Source organism: Callithrix jacchus, chromosome 2 (genome assembly GCF_049354715.1).
Source record: "Callithrix jacchus isolate 240 chromosome 2, calJac240_pri, whole genome shotgun sequence".
Lineage (NCBI taxonomy): Eukaryota > Metazoa > Chordata > Mammalia > Primates > Cebidae > Callithrix > Callithrix jacchus.
The window spans coordinates 24,481,426-24,488,183 of NC_133503.1; positions in this window are offsets into that span (position 1 = coordinate 24,481,426).

Genomic DNA, 6,758 nt, shown 5'->3' on the forward strand with positions numbered 1-6,758 from the left:
TTTCTATTTGCCTCAGTTGAAAATTAACCTTTAGTATGAAGTTGGTTGAAAATACCAATTCACGGGGAAATGCAATTATAGCTACTTTGAGTTAATACAATTTAAGGAAAAATCCACAATTCAAATGGTATTGGATGTATATCTGAGAGACTGTAACAGTCTAATAAGTTACTAAATACGAAGGAGTCACAAGGCAGACATCATACTCAACCATTACAAATATTTAGTTGTGTGGTATTTCTACAGAGCCAAAGAAAATATCTTAGTGAACATCTTTGTGTTTGAGCCATGGAAATAACAATATAGATACATTTTAATGACTTTTTGGTAGCAAGGAATAAATGCAATGTAAAGAGATCACAGCCACATTGACTGTCTTTAAACTCTAGAACTGAAATTCCCAGGGCAGTTCTTTCAGTTATGTGCTTTGGGGAAGGAACCCTCATTCTCTATGGTTCACTCTTCTCATCTGAAAAGCAGGCATAATAATAGTATGTATCTTACAAGACGCTTTGGGGTAATTAAATTAGCAATACATGCAAAACATAGTTACTGGCTCTTATGGAAAGTGCTTTATTAATTTAAGCAATGTTTAAGATTAATACTCAAAAGCTCTCGTTTCAATAAAGGTAGAGAAACTTGATTCATATTAATTATTCTGCTAATACAATAATAAACAATTATTAAAACAACTGCTATAAAATAATTGTCTAAAGCACTGGAAACTAGAAAAGAAACAATCCTTTTTATAAAAGGAAGCAAATTCTGTGAGTTTTGGAATTCAATAGTTTTTCTCCAAAGGAATCATTAGTATACCTTGGAGCCTTCAGGGTGCAAGACCTACAAAAACCCAGAAGAAAGCTACATCTGGGAGAATAAAGACTTGGACAGAAATTAAAGCAGCTCCATGTTTGAGAAATATTTGGGGTTCAAGTATCAAGTTAGAGGGTTTCAGTAAACACCTTGGGATTTGCACCGAAATCCCAGAAGAACCATGCCTTACATGTAAAGATAAAAAGCTATATCCTCATTCTAAGAGCAAAACCGGTATTCTTAACAGCCCCACTTAAAACAGAGCTTAAGTCAGACCAAATCAAACTTTTAATTCCCTACTGAAACAAAATACATTTTTTAAAAAAGGATGGAATAATACAGATTTTATACAACATGGTATGCATAATGTCCAGTGTGCAGCTAAAATTTACTGCAGGAAAATTGAACACAAAATTAAATAAAGAAGAAAACAGAAATAGACCTACAGATGACCCAGATACTGGAATTAGCAACGAAATTCTTTAAACCAGATTTCATAAACAGAAAATGGGCTTTATACATATACAAGAGGAATTAGGAAAATATGGTGAAAATAGGTGAACAGATGGAGAGTCAAAGCAGAGATGAAAAAATCTAAAAAGGAGCCACATGGAATTATTACAAGAGAATAATATATCATCTACAGTATAAAAGATCATTGGATGGACTGGACATAGTAGAAAAATGAATCAACATGTGAAAACAAATAAAATATAAAAGATGCTGGAATTCCCCCAAGCACTTTAAGCCTTGAGAAAGATGTGACTGTGATCTGAGTCACATATGGTTGCAGCTTCTGTTCTCAGATTATAGGTTAACTAGCTTTCTTATTTTTTTATTCTGTACAATGACTGGAGAGAATTAAATGATGTAAGGGCCAAAAACCTCCTGCTTTCCTAATTAATGACCCTTGTTATAGATTAACTTCCTCTTTGTTGTCTTGCTTTGCTGAGACAAGATGACAGAAAACCCATTTTTATTACATCCTGTGTAAAACATGTTAAATGTTCACTTCCTAAATGAAGTACTGCCTATAACCAGACAAATTGCCATAATTACACGCCAAATTTATGTGAATACTGTTGTAATCTTGCTAAAAACTCCTTTGTCGCTGCCTATAAAATGAAACCTTAACTTCTCTGCTTTGAAAGGCTGACTCCATTGCTTTGGAAGGGGAGTTTCTGGATGATCTATTCTCACACATTGTACTGGAATGAGCTTTTTAAATTTGATTCTGACCCTTTTGGTTAATTTAAGTTGGCAAGCAGATACAAAAACACATCACTAGACATTATTTGAACTGAAACACAGAATATATGAAAATAAAAAAATCATAATAGAGAACGTTAGTCTTGTATCATGGCCAGGTGGCTCACATCTGTAATCCCAGCACTTTTGGAGCTGAGATGAGAGGGTCACTTGGGCCCAGTTCAACACCAGTCTGGGCAGCATAGCAAGGATGCACGTCAAAAAAAGGGCCTGTATCATAATACCAAATGATAATATGTATAATATGTATAAGCAGAGGAGAGGATAGAGAAAATATAAATATTTGAAGATATAATAGTGAAATATATCTAAAAATGACAGAATACATTGAACCCCACAAACCTAAAATCCACAAAACTCTAAGCAAAAACAAAAGCAAAAAAGAAAAACACACCTGTGTGCATTATAGTCAGACTATTAAATACAAAATAAAGAACAAAAATGATAAAAGCAGTTGAATATAATGGTACAATAATAAGGATTTAACAACAATAAGGATGATAACTCACTTATTATCAGAAAAAAATGAAAGCCATGAAATAGAAAGGCATCTTCTAAGTACTGGGGATGGTAGTGAAAGGAGCTGTGAACCTAGTATTCTATATGCCCTCTCCAAACATCTTTAATAGAAGAAGGATAAATCCTCTTGGAGGGAGGGAATAAAAACTAAAATAATCTGTCATGTAAAAGCAAATAACATCTTTTCAAGCTGAAAAAACATAGACAATTAAGGGCACCCATATGCAAGAAAAGATTAAGACAATTGAGAATAAATATATGCGTACATAAAATGGTTATGTTTTTCTTACTTAAAAATGTCTGTTTAGGGCAATAAATACTGATATTCACAGAAGTAAAATATTAGCAAATTTGGCAAATGAAATTATACATGTTAAGATATATTGACTTGAGTAGCAACCATTGAGAAATAAAACAAAGTATAGCTAATAGATTACAAGGGGAGATCAAATGAAATAATGTGAAGTCCTCAACTAGGACAAAAAAGAAGGAAGAATGGAGCAAAATACCAGATAGAACTTTTAGGAAACACATAGCCAGATGATTGATTTAGACTCAATATAACAATAATGTTATTTGATATATATGGACTAAACACTTCAATTAAAAGAAACATATTGCCAGACTGGTTTTAGGGATAAGTCACACTAAAAGCATATGTGAAGACATAGCCAGGTTGAAAATGATAGACTGGGAAAAGATAGGCAAAGCCACCACAAAATCATAAGAAAGCCATGTTAATAGCAAATGAAGTAGGTTTCAAGAAAGTATTATCAGAGATAAAGAGGGATATTTTACAATTATAACATTTTTTTAAAAATTAGAGCATCAAGACAGAAATCAGTAAGGATGTACAAAAATTGGTCAATAATAGTAACCAATGTGATGAAATTGACATTTACAACATACCACCTGGAACACCTTCAGTATACATATTCATCTCAGGTACATATAAAACATATACTAAAAATAGACTGTATGCTGTAAATCAAGTACCAATTGATTTAAGATTAAAAATATACAGTGTGTATTCTTGGATCATAATGAAATTAAAAATAAATGACAAAAATAAAATTAGAACATTTTCAAATATTTGAAATCAAGCAACACACTTATAGTCAGTGGATTGAAGAAGAAATTACAAAAGACATTAGAACGGGCCAGGTGTGGTGGCTCACACCTGTAATCCCAGTCTTTGGGAGACTGAGGTGGAAGGATCTCTTGGGGCCAGGAGTTTGAGACCAACCTGAGCAACGTAGTGTGTGACCCCACTCCACACACACAAAAATTTAAAAAATTAGCCAAGTGTAATGCCTTTGTATTCCTAGCTACTCAGGTGACTGAAGCAGGAGGATCACTTGAGCCCAAGTGTGTAAGGCTGCAGTGAGCCATGGTCATGCCACTGCTCTCCAGCCTGGACAGTAGAGTGAGATCCTATCTTAATAAATAAATAAATAAATGAAATGAAATGACATTAGAGAATATTTTGATGTGATAATATATCGAAAATTTGAAAAATTGAGAGGGAAATATTTATGGTCTTAAATTTATATATCAGAAAACATGAAAGTTTTGAAATAAGATAGTAACTGAAGGAGATTAAAAAAAAAATAAGCCATTAAACCCAAACAGACAAGAGCAAAGCAAATATAAATAAGAATAAGATGATACTGACATAAAAAGACACAGACAAATGGAACAGAATAGAGAACTGATAAGTAAATCTATCCATTTAAAGTCAACTGATTTTTTTACAAAGACACTAAGAACACACACTGGGGAAAGAACAGTGTCTTCAATAAATGGTGCTGAGAAAACTGAATAGGTACTTGCAGAAGAATGAAACCAGACAACTATCTCTTACTGTATAAAAAAACCAACCATAAATGGATTGAAGATTTAAATGTAAGACCCAAAACTGTGAAATAACTACAATAAAATGTAGGAAAAATGTTTGATAAAATTGGAACGAACAAAGATTTAAAAAAAAAGACCTCAAAAGCACAGGCAACAGAAACAAAAATAGGCATATATTATTACATCAAACTTAAAAGCTTCTGAACAGCAAAATAAGAAATAAATATTGTGAACAAATATCTAAAGAATGGAAGAAAATATTTGGAAACTATTCATCTAATAAAGGATTAACATCCAGAACATATATGGAACTCAAAAAACTCAATAACAAAAATCCAAATATTCCAATATAATCATGGACAAAAGACTTGAACAGATGTTCATCTGAAGAAGACATATAAATGGCAACGAGGTAAAATATTTCAATATCACTAATTATCAGGGAAATGCAAATCAAAATCACAGTGAGACCTTATGTCGGCTGGAATGGTACAATCAAAAGAACAAAAAATACCAAATGCTAGTAAGGATGTGGAGAAAGAGGGACTCTTACGTAATCTTGGTAGAAATGTAAACAGCCATTACAGAAAACAGCATGGGCCGGATGCTGTGGCTTATACCAGTAATCCCAGCACTTCGGAAGGCCAAGGTAGGCAGAACACCTGAGGTCAGGAGTTGGAGACCAACCTGACCCACATGGTGAAACCCCATGTCTGTTAAAACACAAACATTAGCTGGACTTGGTGGCAGGTGCCTGCAGTCCTAGCTACTCAGGAGGCTGAGGCAAGAAAATCACTTGAGCTCGTGAGGTGGAGGCTGCAGTGAGCGGAGATCACACCACTGCACTCTAGCCTAGGTGACAAAGAGAGACTCCATCTCAAAAAAAAAAAAAGAAACCCCAAAAAAACAACATGAAAGTTTCTCAAAAAACTAAAAATAGGACTGCCATCTAATCCAAATTCTATTACTTGGTATATATCCAAAGAAAATGAAATTAATATGTTGAAGAGAAAATTGAACTCTTGTTTATTGCAGTGCTATTCACAATAACCAAGATGTAGACTCCATTTAAATGCCCAACTACAGATAAATGAATAAAGAAAATGTGAATACGATTCTTTCATAAAAAAAGAATAAAACCCTATCATTTTTGGGCAGCATGAAATAAACCTGGAGGACATTACATTAAGTGAAATAAGCAAAGCACAGAAACTCAAGGACCACATGATCACACTCACATGTGGGATCTACAATTACGATTTTGTAGAAATAGAGAGTAGAATGGTGCTTCTTAGAGGCTGTGGCGGATAGGGAAGATGAGAGACTAGGAGATGTTGGTCAACCAATACAAAGTTACAGTTAGGGATAAATAGTTCTGCTGTCCTATTAGACAATAGGGTACTATAGCTTATAACAATGTATTGATATTTGAAGAATAGAAACTATTTAAGTCAAGAAAAAAACAATAGAAAATAATTAGCAAAGGAAAATTTGTTTATTTTTAAAAAATTAGACATTGACAGGATCCATGGCAAGACTTTTCAAGACAAAGAAGGAACACAAATATCTAGAAGTAACTAGGAAACATCACTACATAGCTTATAGATACTAAAAGGATAATGGAGTAATATTATAAAATCTTTACCCTAATAAATTCAATAATTCATATGACAAGGACAATCTACTTGAAAACCCATAACTCACTAAAACTGATGCAAAAAGAAGCAGTTAAGCTAATAACTAGACAACTTCTCACAAAGAAAATTCCAGGCCCAGATGGCTTCACTGATGAATTGTATCAAATATTTAAGAAATAATACCAATTTACATTAATTCTTTCAAAAATAGGAGAGGATAAAATTTTTTTTTTTTTGAGACAGATTCTTGCTCTGTCACCCAGGCTGGAGTGCAATGGCATGATCTCAGCTCACTGCAACCTCTGTCTCCTGGGTTCAAGCAATTCTCCTGCTTCAGCCTCCTGAGTAGCTGGGATTACAGGTGTGTGCCTCCACACCCAGTTAATTTTTGTATTTTTAGTAGAGATGAGATTTCACCATGTTTGCTGGGCTGGTCTCAAACTCTTGACCTCCTGATCCACCTGTGTCGGCCTCCCAAGTGTATCAGTTATATGGTTCCAGTATAAATCAGATGTGAAAATCTGACAATAAACATGACAAGAAAAGAAAAATTTAGACAGTGTTTCTTATTAATACAAATGAAGACACATCACTGATATCTTAACACAACAATATATATATATATATATATATATATATATATATATATATATATATAAAATG